This window comes from Pygocentrus nattereri, chromosome 17 (assembly GCF_015220715.1).
Source record: "Pygocentrus nattereri isolate fPygNat1 chromosome 17, fPygNat1.pri, whole genome shotgun sequence".
NCBI lineage: Eukaryota > Metazoa > Chordata > Actinopteri > Characiformes > Serrasalmidae > Pygocentrus > Pygocentrus nattereri.
Genome location: NC_051227.1, coordinates 35,028,377 through 35,042,750, shown reverse-complemented (window position 1 = coordinate 35,042,750; position 14,374 = coordinate 35,028,377). Strand labels below are relative to the sequence as shown.

The window sequence follows — 14,374 nt, the reverse complement described above, 5'->3', positions numbered from 1 at the left end:
GCCCTCCTGCTTTCCCTCTTTCAGTTATCTCTCTTCTCTGTATCTTCCTAAAAACTACAGCAGTGATCCATCCTCCCACCAAAGCACCAGTTTCATTATGGCATTATCAGTATGTGAAAACGGCCTGTGAAAGATGGACCACGGCCTGCACGTCAGCAGAGGAGGCAAACGGAGCTCCTCTTTATTCCAACCACACCGTGGTGTGCGGTAATGAAACACTTTGTAAGCCAGGTAGCAGCAGTGATTACTAAACACATTCATATGGGGAACTGGAGATCCTCCATTACAGTTGAAGGCCTGTCCAGCCTTGACTAAAGCACTTTTGCCATGTTAAGGACAGCAAGACGTCATTACTATACTTTACTGCAGCATTAGCACCAATGTTGCTCTTAACTCTTAAAAATCAAATGGGTTCTTTGGAGAGATGTCATAGTGAAACAGTTTTGGTTCCCTAAAGAAACTTTATATGGATGGTTCTTGAAATATATTCACAATATGAATCGGAAAACATTAAGCATTAATTAAGAGAAGAAAGCCAATTAGCCAGCTAGTGTTGGCTATAGAGCTAAAACAACTTCATAATTACAAGTGTACATGGCATTACATTATGAAGGTAACATTACATTCCACAACAGTAAAAATATCCCTTTTTTATGAGTAGCTCTCAAAAAAGACAGTTCTTTAAGCGTTCTTTAGTAAAGTAAATTGTTCTAAATAGTAAAACCCTTTGCATGATGAACTGGGTCGTCAGATTGATGGAGAATATGTTGTATATGGTTCTGTATAGCAGCCAGGAGGGTTCTTCTGAAGTTTTCAAGCTCATAACAATAGAAGATTAGAGGTTCTATATAGATCCATGCACAACACATTCTCCATCAGTCTGAAGAACTCTTTCATGGTCCAAAGAAACCTTTAACCATGCAAAGGGTTTTTTGAGTGTTCATGGTCCTATGTAGAACAATTTTCCTTACTAAAGAACCCTTGAAGAACTATCTTTTATAAGAGTGTAGCCAGAGGTGGACGAAGTACACAAATCATGTACCTGAGTTAAAGTAGAGACCCCCAAGGTAGATATCACTCCAGTAAAAGTAGAAGTTCCTCCCTTTAGACCTCCACTTGAGTAAAAGTACTAAAGTATTTACCTTCAAATGTACTTAAGTATAAAGTAAAAGTACTAAAAGAGTAATTCTGGCTCTGATGTCCTGTTATCATTTTTATAACCAGACTGGCTTCATGAACTCATTTCAGGTGAAAGTCCTCCAGCGTCTCTCTTGGTAAACCAGTCTTTTAATAGAACGTCATTAATTAGTGACGCTGACGTCTATTAAAATGATCAGAAGCACAAAACACTGAAGGTAAACAGTTTCCATCAGGGAGAACCGAGTGGCTCTGAAATCACTTTTTACACACAAGCAAAGTTTCAGTTTCAGATTTATTTACAACTTAGTTCCAAGTTTAAGTTGAATAAAAACTGGCTTTAAACTCAGGATCACAGATGAGCTCCTTTACTGTGTTGATCTGTAGGCCTCTGTTCATAAACATAAACCAGCCCAAACTAATTTACTATAAAATGAAAGTGTTTGTATGAATTCAGAAAAAAAGAAACGCGTCAGTCACGACTGCATATGTGGACATATTTCTATATTGTGCTCTATTTACAGGTTAGGTTAGTTCATCATTGGTGTTCTTGCTTTGTGCTTCTTTTGTTTTGACATGTTACATTTTTATACACACAGAAACCAAAAGGAACGACAGATTTCTCAAAATGTAGTGGAGGAAAAAGTCAGATATTAGACTCTGAAATGTAGTGGAGTGAAAGGAAAAAGCGCCCAAAATGGAAAAACTTAAGTAAAATACAGACACACAAAAAAAATACTTAAGTACAGAAATGAATTACATTTACTTAGTTACTGTCCACCACTGAGTGTAGCTGGCAAACAACCAACATAACCTGTCCAGCAATAAAAAGGCCAGTTCAGCTTCACTTCCAAGTCCCTTCAGGTCACAGAGCTGTCACCACCTCTGAAAAGCCAAGCAAGTGTTTATTCTGCTTTTAGAATTGTTAGTTATCGCTCTCCCTTTTTAACTTGCTGGCTTTCAGTTCTATGTTTCTTTGCGTTGACCCTGGGAGATGCTGCAGAGGATGAGTTTGCAGTTCTGATGTCCCCATATTCAGCGATATCACTCAGCACTGTGAGCAATGCCCCCACCAGTGTTGCTCAGGTAACCAGCCCATATCAAGCCTATTCTTTTTGAGTCTGTGTTTACATCAATATGTAAAGACGTCTGACATTGTCTGAAAAACTCAAGCCAAATCCCACCTGATGGCTCTGACTTTTGAATGAATATGTCAGGCTTTACAGAGTGACTCTGAAGACATGCTCTCTCTTTCAGGTTTAGCCTACAAATCTTACATAGTGCAGCTTTTCTTAAGTCATAGACAAGGTTAGTGGTGGTTTACAGTAGAGTGATCAGATGTCCCCGTTTTTTAGGGACGGTCCCTGTTTTTGGTAGCCTTTCCCTGACTGGAGCTGTCCCCGGAGATGATCCTGTTTTAAACTCTGATTTAAGAACACACCAGAGAGTCCTAAGGAAAACCCGGCGGCAGAGCAGATGAGCAGAAAACTAATGCTGTGCTCATTTTGGCAAACAGAGGGAGCTATCTACTGACCACGTATGCCCGTCGCTTGCTTAGCTGTAAAGAATACCGCTGTACCGATGTGTAAAATTCAACTAGATGCAAATCCAGAACATCACCACAAACGTCTTTTAAAGACACAAACTGAGCCAGGGATTAAAAGCAGGGGTGGGTTACAGGCCTTGCACTACCAGGTGACCTGATTTGTATAGACACACAGTCTACTTAAAGGTATTGGTTACCATGCAGTCTACAAATGGTGCACTGTTTTTTCAGTCATCTGTAATCGACATATATATTTTGTTAGCAGCCGTCTCTGTCTCTGAGCTAGATTAGAGGTGAGTTTAGGGTCTGGCTATTGGGCTGTAGTAAAGGGTCTTTACCCTGTAGCAGTGGGTCTCTTTTTACTACCAAAACATTTAAAATGAACATGAATTATGAGCTTTATACAGCTCATGAATCTTTTGTGGTAAACGTGTCCCTGCCTCGTTCTTTTTTCATCAGTCGGCCTTCATCATAGTCTAATGTAGTGCAATGGTTACCATGATCAAAATACATGAAACTGGAACTTTCTTCCTTTTTAATTTCACATATAAAAACATTGGATATATTAATGATATATTGACTAGAAATGTCCATTTGAGAAATCTAGTCACGTTTGTTGACAGGCCAGCTTTTTAGCATTGCTTCTCTTTTCTTGCACTTTCATGGCAAAACCAATGGAAAAAGGAAGTCAAGTTAAAAGATATATCCATGTACAAGTGTAAGTACCCAAATTGTGGGCTGGAGGTGAGCTGTGTGTGTGCGTGTGTGTGTGTGTGTGTGTGTGTGTGTGTGTGTGTGTGTGTGTGTGTGTGTGTGTGTGTGTGTGTGTGCTTGCGGCTTCTTCATCAGCTCACTCACATTCAACCAGGCTTTGTCAGTGTGAATGAACTGAAATAACTCATAAGTGATTATTAAGTGATTATTAGTGAAAGTTAAAGTGAGAAAGTAGAGTCAGGAGAAGAAAGAGGCAGCCAACATTTATGTGCAGCTGGGAATGACAGTTGTTCTCGCTCTGTAGAGGGTCAGGGTGATGGGAGGGGAAAGGCAAACATACCAAGATAAGTATTTTTTAAAATAACCAAACACCTGACAATGTTTGAAAGACTATGGGTAAACTGAAATTTTGTCTTTTGAATGATGAGACAAAATGGGCTGGGCTTAATGTGACCACAGTGGTGAATTAACGAGGTGAAAAAGGTGCTTTTTGATTTGAGGTCGGCTTATTGGAATACTCCAGTACTTTTAACCCAGCCTCTAATGTGCTGTGTGTGCACTGTAGGGTTCATTACCACAGACAATGATGTCTACAGAACAGAAAACCTGTTGACTCAACAGGTTGAGGGCCAATGAGCAGTGTGTTTTGAGTCAACAGATTTGTTCTCGTGTAAGTTTTTACAAAGTATTGTTCATGGAAAAAAATGTTGATAAAACAGAAATTTTCAGATCATTTTTCTTATTTTATGAAAAATAATGCATTTAATCATAAGGAGTTATACACGTTGTGACATACATGAAATTAGAGATGGAAGCAAATCATTTGCAAACAAAACTTTTGATAAACCAAAAAAAGTTGCAACAGGAAATTATCATTTTGTAAATTCTTTTTATTGCTAAAACTAAGTTTGATGGAAACAAACCATATTAAGTTCCATAAATCACAATGCTTTATATGCACTGTAACACTTGCTATTATTGCAGACGTGTTGAATTATGTTTGAGTGCATAACTTCTATTTATTATGCAGAAATGATTACTTATTTTATTGATATTTTGACCAAAATCTCAGAATAATTATACTTCCTCAAAGAGTAATACGTCTTTTGATATATTCTAAGTCAACGTCTCAAGAAAATCAGTCATTATCAGTCATTTTTTCACCTAAATAAGTTTTGTTGGACTTTTTGTTGGAAAAAAATATGTTAAAAGTGTTAAAATGTTAAAAGCAAAAGTCACAACATGGATACACTGCTGCTGCTAGAAATAGAGAGGCATAGACCTTCCTGGTCAAAACAGGTTTCTGTGAATAAAGACTGAGAATAAAACTGTTGTGTACATTGTGCTGGCCCTATGTTAATAATGACCTGTTAAATTGTCCACTCCCACCAATGCAAAGCATCTGTAGACACTCTAGATCCTGATACAATGCTGATCACCACCACAATGTGTCACAATTTGATATACCACAATTTATTACTGTATCACAATTGGATCAGCATGAACGAATGCTCAAAACAAGTTCTGAAAAAAAATGGGTCTATTAAACTGTAAAAATTTAATTAAATGCACATTAACATCACAGCGTGAGCAAGAAACTTGAATACGCAGAACATGAATATTTAATATTGACTTTTCCGACACAGTTGAGATTATTATTTTTAACCGTTGAAATAAATGTTTGCCTTATTTTTTCTGTTGTGTTATGGTTTACTGCGTTTCACATGCAATTAACCCCTTAAAACCTTTAAATCCCTGGCTTATTACATCCAAAGGCTGATTATTCATTAACATCTTGGAAAACAGTGAACACTGACTGAGTTATTCTTAGGTTGGAGATGTATAGAAGTGTGTAATACAAGTTTGGACCAGCTGACAGGTCTTGGCGTTTTAAAGGGTTAATGAATGAATGAATGAAGCTGTAGAAGATGCCTCAGGAGGTATAATGGTTTTTTGTAGCTATGACCATCTGTAGGTGTTAAGTAAGTGCTTCATCCACACTGACTGAACTATAGAAATATGGAGTATTGATTAGTAAATGCATAGATAGACAGATATAGTACAGTGAAAAAGTATGTACCCCTCCTGATTCCTTCTTTTTGCGTATTTCTCAGATGATTGAGATCTCAAAAAAATAAGACAAAGATTGATTAAACACAAAATGTTAAATGATTGTTTAATTTCTTGAAGGATTAAACTTATCCCACACTAGCTGACCCCATGTGAAAAAGTAATTGCACCCTTAGTTACTCCTTCAACCAAACAACCTGCTTTAGATTGGGATCAATTAAACTAGACACATCCACACCTGGTTACTGTCAGCCCTGTTGAATTTAACCTTCACTTAAATAGAGCCATTCCAGCATGCCAGGTAAGCTAAAAGGTTTCAACAAGCAGTACACTTTGCTGCAATCAAAAGAAACTCTAGAAGAGATGAGAAAGAAAGCCATTGAAATATGTCAGTCTGGAAAGGGTGACAAAGCCTTTTAGGGCTGAGGGGCTCCAGCGAACCACAGCGAGAGCTATTTTCACCAAAAGGAGACAACTTGGAGAAGTGTTAAGTCTTCCCAGGAGTGGGAAGATTCAAGTGCATGGTGAGAACTTAGCCAGGATGTCAGAAAAGAACCTAGATGAACGTCTAAAGAACTGCAGGCCACTTGAGTGGCAGGGAAGCCTTGAGGGTACTTCATGTTCTTCATCTTAACATCAGAAGCCTTTGCTTTGTAAGAAGAGATGTGACTCCTTCAGGAGAACAATAAGGCAGCTCTACTGTTTATGACAGAATCTTGGCTGGATGATTTTATCAAATGTGCTGAAATGTATATTGAGAATTATGTTATTGTCTCTGTTCTCAGACTGTAAAGTGTATAGTGTCTGATAAGACTAAGTATGAGGTCTTTAAGAAGGTATACGAAGGCAGCGTTAGTGGAATGCCGGAGTAAAATGAATTGGTCACAGGTATTAAAATGTACAAAGGTGGGTAAAGCCTTGCTAGTTGTTAATAGTATGCTCTTAGAAGTGGTAGATAAACTGGATCCATTAAGAAATGTGAGAATAAAGAACTGAAGTATGGATGAATAGCGAATCTTTGGAAGAAATTAATTGGAGGAATAGACAATACAATTTGTGTAACGTTTGGGCAGAGTAGATGGTTTAATTACCAATGAACCAGAAAAACAAAAAATTCCAAATTCCTGTGATCAGTCATGTGACCTCCTAAAGCATTCTGGGAGATTGAGCCCTGTTCTCCATCAGAGGTGGCTCAATGTGTGACAATTTGTGTAAAAACAAGGATGATGAGAGTTGGGCAGAATTAAAAAATGGAGGGTTGAGCTTAGTAGATTAATTGATAAGAATAAAAAGGCTTTTGATTTGAAATGACAGGCAAACTATGGAAATACCTTCAGCAACTTATGGAGAAGTAAAAGGAGTAATATTAGTTTCTCCTCCTTTCTTCTTCTTCTTTCGGCTGCTGCCTTTGGGGGTCGCCACAGCGGATCATCTGCCTCCATCTTGCCCTATCTATTGCCTCCTCTACTATCACACCAACCATCTCCATGTCCACCTTCACTACATCCATAAACCTTCTCTGAGGTCTACATCTTCTCCTTCTACCCGGCAGCTCCATCTCCAACATTCTTTGCCCAATATTAGTTTACATGTTGAAAATAAGATTAAGAGTGGTGGCAGAGATGTTGCATAAATTTTGACATCAGTTGCAAGTGGGCTGGTGGATAAGCTGCCTGGTCAAACTGGGCTGTTTGGGGAGAGATATTTCCATGACTATATAAACAATATGGTGTTACAGCAGATTTCTTCTCTGAGGAAGCGGTGCTTAAGAGGCTCATTTGTTGTTTTAAAGCATCTGGTTTTGATAAAATTCTAGCTAGATTTTCATAAGATGCTGCAGAGGTCATTTTTATGTGCGTTATGCGTGTTTTAAATTGGTCAATTCAGCATGGTTGTTTTCCAAATCAGTTTAAAGTGGCAAGGGTAATTCCTCTTTCTAAAAAGGCTAGTGAATTGAACCACAGGTATGAATGTAGGAGGTACTCTGTTTTTGACTAGGTCTGTTAGCTGTGGTGTTCCCCAAGGAAGCATTTTAGGGCCACTGTTTTTCTTGTATTTATTATTTAAAATCTGTATTTTAATGAGGACTTTTTTTCAGGAGGTTGATTCTGCAATTTTGTTTTATGATAAAGACAAGAGTATTGTAGAACGTACATTGAGTGAGGAACTTTTTAAGTCAGTAGGTGGGTGTCAGAATAGATTGTCATGTCATTTGGGGAAAACAGAATATGTTCTGTTTGGTACAAGAAGAAAATGACAAAAATCTTTGGGTTTCAAGGTGGTTGTTGGGGAAACTGTAATAGAAGCTAAGAATTTGGTTAATTATCTAGATTGTAAGTTAAATAGTTACATGTCAGGATAGAGTCACCTTGATTGAGTTGTGTGATGTATATAAGATTGTACATGGAGCTGTTCCTCAGTATCTTAAAAATTCCGGTGAAAGATATTCAGTGATTCTACCAGGAGAAGGTGCACAGATTTGGTTCCTCCTTATTTAGGGAAGGGGCACTACCGGTTACCAAGAAGTTTTAAAGTGGTTTACAGCTTGCGAGGGTTTGGACATGCATTTAGGAAAAAGGTTGAGTAAAGGAAGAAAATTAGGTATTTAATAAATGTTGTGTATTTTTATTGTTAATTTAAAATGATTGCATTAACATGGAGGGTGATTTTGTATTATACTACCATGTTTGCCATGTTACATCTGCCACTTACTGTTGGATTTGTTTAGATAAGGGGCCACAATGCAAATAATTCCTCAGGCTTTTTTGCATTATCCCTGACTGTTTCTGTGCTTATTATATGCATTGCCTCTTTTGAAGTGTAGTGAATGCTGTCTATTTAAAAAATATGAAATGGTCTAATAAACAATCAATCAGTCAATCAATCAGCCAGGCCTCATTTGGCTCAGATAAGGTCAGCATTCATAATAGCACTAATATGTTGTGGGAATACAGTGCTGCTTAATAATCTTGACTTGAACTCCATTGATATGCTGTAGCAGGACCTTGAACAAGTCCTCCAGTGTGGCTGAATTGAAGCACTTCTGCCAAGAAGAATGTACCACAGCATTGTGAAAGACTGATTTCCAATTATAGGAAGTGTTTGGTTGCAGTTGTTGCTGATAAATGTGGCACAGCCAGTCAGTAGGTTTAAGGAGGCAGTTATTTTCACGTGGGTGTTAACGGTGTGCCAAACTTCTTTTTCCTTCAATAAATGAAATGGTCATCAATTATCGTTAGTGTTTGCTCATATTCTTATCTTCTATTACATTTAATATGAGAATCTGAAGCCATTTGGTGCGACAAATATGCACAAACAAAGCAAATCAATAGGGCAAATAGTTTTTCGTGGCATTATAGATATATGGATAGATAGAGTTCTAGGTATTGATTCAAAATCATGAAAAATAGAGTCATGAATCAGTAATGAGCCGTAGTGCTGGCACGGGTCACTTTGAAAAATGAAGTAGCCATGCCGTTCACATAGCCCTGTCGGTGAGCATGCTGAGGAGAACAGGCATTTGTCTTGGCTGTCAGATGTGGTGAGAAGACAATTTCTTTTGTTGTTGTTGTCACACCCCTATGCCTCTGTTTTATAACCCAGTCATCTCACCTGAATCGATCCGGCCCTGGAATTATTCAAATGCCGTGCGAGTCTGTCTGAGATATATTGTTTCAGCACATTTAGGCGATTATGGCATTTTTCTCCCATCCGATTTAAGTCAGATTGGTATCAGGGAATCAAAGAAAGCCATGAATCATGCTGGGCTGCTGCTCATGAGCTCTACAAATGAATCAGTAATTCACTTTTATAGTGCCAGTGTGTGAATCAAGCACGGTTACCTAACACTTTTTCTATTTATAGCTTCACACATACACTCACACTATATGAATCCCATGTAGGCTGGTTCCTTTCTGTCGCTCACTTTGCTTTCTCTTTTATTCATTAGTCTTCGCTCATCAGGCACAATCTCACAGTCATTATCAGCAAGGAGAGAATACCCCCTCCCCACCTTCCAGGATGGGTTCAATAGGCTAATTGTGTTAATGAAAGGAAAGGAACAAAAGCATTTTGCTCTAATTATGGGATATCTGTGTGTGTGTGTGTGTGTGTGTGTGTGTGTGTGTGTGTGTGTGTGTGTGTGTGTGTGTGTGTGTGGTTGGCGTACAGGTGAGCCATAAGGGGATTGTTGCCGTTGATTTGTGCAGGCAATAACGGCTCGGTTAGTGAAATAGCATTTTCATAGCTTGTTTGACTGGTGCTGAGGGACTTGGCCTTTATGCAGCATTTACATGGGAAAACGTCTATAGCAGTGGCCAAGCACTGAAGATTGCTTACAACGTAGATTATGTCGTAAAAATCAGGGATGTTACTGCAGTGAACAGGTTTTTTTTAGTTTGAGACAAGACATCTTTGGGGTGCCCCTGCTAACAGCAAAGATGTTGAATTAGACTGTTGCAACATGCACTCCAGAAACTGCATTTCTTTCAGGGTAAGATCCCTAAAAGCCCTTTGTTTGAGAACTTCCATAGTGTACTTGCAGCTTTTAATGCAAGTGGTGTGTTCACTATGGGAGGTGAAATAGGATGTAGAGTATTGTTAATATGCAGATCATGTATTAGAACTGCCAGAAATGAAGCAGTCACATTTCATACTGTTGTTCGCGTCGTGTTCAAATAAACAACATCAGGCCTGAGCTGTTTTTCTGTAAGGGAAAAACGAATGACATTCTCGCACCTTATGGTAAACAAAATGTTTCAAAGCTGATGCATTCCATCATATGTTCATTCATCCTTGATTGTCAGTGGATCTTTTGAATTAAGAGGCCATTGAGAAGTCAAAATATTGTACTGGCCTTCTGTGGTTCGTATTGCCGTGGGCGAATTGGAAGCATGGCGTGTGAAGAGACTCAATGGAGGCGCCATGGTCACGATAAGAGAAATGTGCCTTGTAAATAAGCTGTTGTGGTTCAGTTAAAGTTATGCTCATGTGTTGTTGTGCTATTCTGGGCTGTGGGGTAGACGATGCCTATCGTCAGGTGACAGTATATGCCTAGAAGCTACCTGCTGGCTACCTCAACCATGTCAGCTAGCACTGAATGGCGGTTCTCCCCTGCTGCTGTGATCAACAGAGGATCATTAGCTTGAAGCGCTATGTTTCCTGCATCCTGTTCTTTCTGACACCACAATATGAACTAGATGTGCATTTCCTGAAGGAACTGCAAGAGTGCTTGAAAAGAGCTGCAAGTGTGTGTGTGTGTTTCTGTGTGTGTGTGTGTGTGTGTGTGTGTGTGTGTGTGTGTGTGTGTGTGTGTGTGTGAGAGAGAGAGAGGGAGAGACGTATATGTTGGGGGGGTTCATTCAAATGAACTGTCACTCTCTTATTACACAGCTCTTAGTGGAGAAGCCTTGTTTGAGTCCGTTTCGCACCCTCTGAATTAACAGTCATAACTCGGGAAATGCTTATTCTATCGCTCAACCAGATAGATGTGAGATAAGACCGCTTGAGGATTATTTTGGTGTAATGTTGTGTGTATTGAGAACAAAATGTCTGAGTTATGACGAGTTAATCACAGAGAAAATCTTGAAATTAGCAGATTCAGATTTTGAGAAATGTACATGGGAGTGAATGGGGCAGTTTTCTGTGCCTAGTGCCAAACAAATGCTCATAACTCTAAAGCTAATTGATAAAATGATGAGATATTTTGAGATTTCAGAAAGGACAAGTTTCTCTACCATTTAAAACTGAAATGGAGTTTCTAGGTGAAGGTTTTTTAGGATTTTAAAGCAGATTCCCTGCGTGATCAGCTGTGTCTGTGAGACTGAGTGTCCTGCTGTGACGTCGTCGATGTTAGTTAGAATCTGAAGTTCTGAACATTCCGTCTTTCATTCTTATGGGAGGTTTTTCATTTTTAAACTTAATTTTATTAAAAACTACCAATCCGATTGCCTCCAAAAACACAGAGCACAAGTCACAGCACCGAGCCTTTCAAAACGCAGTTTGAACGGAGTCTGTACGTTAAGCGGTTCAGGCTGTATTAATGAAGAAGTACAAGAGATAACAATAGAGCGCTTCTTCAAGCCCTCTAATAATGCTATACTCAAGCTAGCACTGCTGTGCATTGAGCTGACATCATAACTTCACAAAAATACCCTGCCCAAACCAGTATGCTTTGTGAAGTGTGGTAGCTAAGCTGTGTTGACAGTGGTAGAATACAGTTTGAGTAGCTGGTGTTGTTAAGTGATACTTTTTTGATCCCACAACCGGGGAAATTCCACCTCCGCATTTAACCCATCCGTGAAGTGAAACACCACATACACACTAGTGAATACACACACTAGGGGGCAGTAAGCACACTTGCACGGAGCGGTGGGCAGCCCTATCCACGGCGCACGGGGAGCAGTTGGGGGTTAGGTGTCTTGCTGAAGGACACCTCAGTCATGGACTGTCGGCCTGGGGATCGAACCAGCAACCTTCCGGTCAGAAATACTGTACACAGGACAAAAGATATTGGCTTTGGATAACCTGTCTTTTCCACTGGGTGCAGTAGCGGTGACTTTCAAAAGCACCATTCATTTTTCACATAGAGGAAAAAAAAGGTTTGCCCCCCGCAGAAAAAAAAATGAACAGAACTTGAAAGCAACAGGTGTTGATTTTTTATTTTATTCCATCTTAAAAACATTGAAACACCTGGGATCAAAACCTTGTATCTTCATTTTTGGTCATTTTCCAGTTATTCACATCATTTGAAAGTATATATTTCCCTTTACATTGTGTGTAAATTTCCTGATGAAGGACCAAAAAGAAGTGGCCCAGAATTCCTTGGAAAAATGTCTGGTTCCACTGACTTGCATTAAAAGTAAAGTGTGTTTTTATCTTTCTTCTTTAAAGTCGTCATTATGGAGGTTTTAGTCTGACAGCAGCGATAAGCTTGTTAACACTATTCTGTTCAAATCTATCCATGGCCTGTTGACTTGTTTGGAATTTTTACTGTCGTGTTAAATCAATACTATTTATTGTTGCTGTCTGTGCATTAGTTAGTTGCTGCTAGCTGCAATATTATGCACAGATTGATGATGCAAATGGGTTTAGTAAAACTGTACTTTGATAGCACAGACTCAGTTATACATAACCATGTCTCTGACTTTTATTGCAATGAAATGCATTTACAGGCTCGCTCTAGAACCGAACATTACCACGTCCAGCCCACAAAAGCACAGAGACGTATAGATCCCACAGGTTCCCCCAAAAAACTCACCAAGCTGTTATGGCTGTTTGCTGTCCTTTTCATTATCAAGACAAGTGGTATTATTCACTCCTGACAAGGCAAGTGCAGTCTGTGTGAGTTAACAGTGCCCTTTGAACTTTGAACCATTAGTACATGTATCCCTCAAGGCTATGTGAGCTTTATTGACTTGGACTGCAAATGAGTGCACCCGCAGAAGCCAGTGCAGCCGCTTCATTACATTTCCTATTTATAACCTATCCAAGATTGACAGCTATGTGCAAGCGGGCAGTAAACATGCTGCACGTCTTCATGTAAAAGAAACTACAGAAGTGGCGTTCCACCCTGAAGCTGTAGGGGTTCATGCATAAGTTGTGATCTATAATGACCACATTACTCTATTCAGTACTTAAGCACAGGCATGCTGAGAAAATGCTTAGCTCGACTGATTGGTGCTCCAGTACCCAGTAGGGCTTGCAGGGTTTTTTTTGGACACAGAGACTAAGGCTGAAGAGAACTGACCTTTCCAGGCTATGCTCACAAATGCATTGTTTCATAGCAGCTGTTGCGGGGCTGGACAAGTTTTACCGAACAATGGGAAGAAACCCTTTCAATCTAAAGAAGCCAAATTATGTCAATTGCAATGTGTGAAAGATCACACTGTTGGGACAGATGGGGTGTTGTGTTGTTTTTTTGGCATGTAATCAAGCTAATGATTGCGAATTTGTCATTTCCAGTGTACGTTGTTTCCGCAAAATGCATCCTGCAGCTTAGCAGCATAACATTTTAAACTGGAAACTCATGATGTAGTAACTCCCACCTAAATACGTCTAGTTGAATAAAACAATAGTATGTGAAAGGGCATATTTCAAAGCAATTTTTATCACAGATAAGGGGTGTTGTTATGCCAAGTGGAATGCCTAAAACCCCTTTAGCACTGGCCAAAAAGAAGCACTGACCTTGAGAAGCTTACATTTTTTTTCTAAAGCACTGACGATGTAAAATCTGATAAAGTACACAAATTGTTTATTATTCATGATACCAATAAGTGTAGTTCATTTTGAGAAGGCCATGCCACCATGCACTGCCCTGGTAAATAAAAAAAAATTAAAAAAACATTCCACGCTTATCTAAGCTGGCATAAGCTGGTCTGTGCTGGTTTTTCTTTCAGGGCGCTAGAGGAGTTCACCATCATAGCATATTGCAGTAATTTCATGAACTATTGTTTTTTTTTTGTCATATACTTTGTTACTTTCATCACAGCTTCATTTTTGATGCTATAAAGCTTTCTCAGTCATTTAAGAACAGACATCAAAGTGTCATGATATATATGTGTTTATTGCAGAAACGTCACTTTTTAAGTTGTCGCTTCTTGTTAATGTAGCACTAGTTCTGCAGTTTCCTATGTTGGTAGTGTCGCATTTGCTCTCCCATGCTAGGTTTAATAACTGCCATGTCCACTAAAATATGGTCATTTAAAGCTTTCAGTTGCAAAATACTTCAAATGAAAGCCCAACGCCAAATTTTAGTAGAGGAGCCTGCAAGCCTGTGCAGTTCTGATCTGCCTAGTTCAGGACTACTTCAGGCCATTTACTTCATATGCACACTAATACCTGGTCCCTCCTATCAATACGCTTATTGATCCATACCAATGATATCATGGAGCAATAATACAGAATTGA

The 14,374-nt window shown here is 39.1% G+C and overlaps 1 protein-coding gene across 2 annotated transcripts in view; it reads left to right on the top strand.

The window, feature by feature from the left end:
• grik4 (glutamate receptor, ionotropic, kainate 4) overlaps positions 1 to 14,374 on the top strand; it is a 598,764-nt gene that overhangs the window by 446,432 nt on the left and 137,958 nt on the right. The window lies entirely within an intron of this gene.